This window comes from Leptonychotes weddellii, chromosome 11 (assembly GCF_054177405.1).
Source record: "Leptonychotes weddellii isolate Sample4059 chromosome 11, ASM5417740v2, whole genome shotgun sequence".
Taxonomy (NCBI): domain Eukaryota; kingdom Metazoa; phylum Chordata; class Mammalia; order Carnivora; family Phocidae; genus Leptonychotes; species Leptonychotes weddellii.
This window is the reverse complement of record NC_138379.1, coordinates 12,085,983-12,087,518: the sequence shown is the minus strand read 5'-3', so window position 1 is coordinate 12,087,518 and position 1,536 is coordinate 12,085,983. Positions and strand designations below refer to the sequence as shown.

At 46.2% G+C, this 1,536-nt stretch overlaps 1 pseudogene; it reads left to right on the top strand.

Annotated features, from left to right (window-relative positions):
* The first annotated feature begins 908 nt into the window (after positions 1-908).
* The window catches only part of LOC145716248 (small ribosomal subunit protein eS6 pseudogene), a 2,248-nt pseudogene continuing 1,620 nt past the window's right edge, over positions 909-1,536 (top strand).

Below are 1,536 nucleotides of genomic sequence, written 5' to 3'. Positions count from 1 at the left end.
TCTTTTGTCATCACGGCCCCAATAACAGAGTTGATCAAATCCTTAGCTCCTGAGGCGTGTTTGGCATTTTTACAGTCCCCCGGAAGTTGGAGGGCTGTCATCAGACACTTTCCTCATTTCTTTCCCTGAAGCCCTCCCAGCATTTCTCTGGAGGTCATTCCATCCGTCCTTCACCCTCTGGTAGTGTTGGAGGAGGTTTATCATGTTTTTATAGCCTCAGGTAGAAATACTTCTGCTAACTGATGCTTAGGTATTATAAGGAAGGCCTGTGAAATCCTTCAATGTAGTTTGAGAAAGACATTATTAGGACCCTGTTTTCTAAAGTCTTTTGGGAGGACCCATGGGAGACAGCACAAGTGTGCTGGGCCTATGCAACTGGTGTGTTTATCCTTCAGGGGCTCTGTGCATTTTGTAACTCATGATGTTTCTCTCTTGTGTTGCTTATCAGGAGACTCCGAGCCAACTTTTGTCCCATCTCTAGCAAAGACTTCATGACTTGCAGTCTATTTCCCTTGGCTATATGTTTCTCATCTCAAATTTGTTTTATTTTGGTACAGTGCTTGCATTTTTGTAAGTAGCCTGATGTTCTTCTTGCAAGAAGATCGGTTATAGACAAATAAGTAAAGTAAACATTGGTGGGTAGGACAATCCGGAGAAAATGAGTCTTCTCAGACCACGCTCAGCTACTTTGAGAGGACCTGGGCCTGCCACAAATTACCCATGGTGTTGTGTGGGTTGTGTTAGAAAACGCAATGCCCTTTGGAGCATCGTGGCGATTCCTATGGTATGGATAAATATAGCAACGGATGTGTGAATTGCACCCAAGTCACGAAACCCAGGAGTCACTGAATGAATGGTAAAGCAGGAACCTAGGAAGGTCTTTTTCAACTTCGTCATTAAAAAAGATTAGATTCGCCTCTTTTTCGTGGCGCCTCGGAGGCGGTAGGCTGCTTCAGGATGAAGCTGAACATCTCTTTCCCAGCTACTGGCTGCCAGAAACTCATTGAAGTGGACGATGAACGCAAACTTCGTACCTTTTATGAGAAGCGTATGGCCACAGAAGTTGCTGCTGATGCTCTGGGTGAAGAATGGAAGGGTTATGTGGTCCGAATCAATGGTGGCAATGACAAACAGGGCTTCCCCATGAAGCAGGGTGTCTTGACCCATGGTCGTGTCCGCCTGCTGCTGAGTAAGGGGCATTCCTGCTATAGACCAAGGAGGACTGGAGAGAGAAAGCGCAAATCTGTTCGGGGTTGCATTGTGGATGCCAATCTCAGTGTTCTCAACTTGGTCATTGTAAAAAAAGGGGAGAAGGATATTCCTGGACTCACTGATAATACTGTGCCTCGTCGCCTGGGGCCCAAAAGAGCCAGCAGAATCCGCAAACTTTTCAATCTCTCTAAAGAAGATGATGTCCGCCAGTATGTTGTGAGAAAGCCCCTAAACAAAGAAGGTAAAAAACCTAGAACCAAAGCGCCTAAGATTCAGCGTCTTGTTACCCCACGTGTCCTCCAGCACAAACGGCGGCGTATTGCT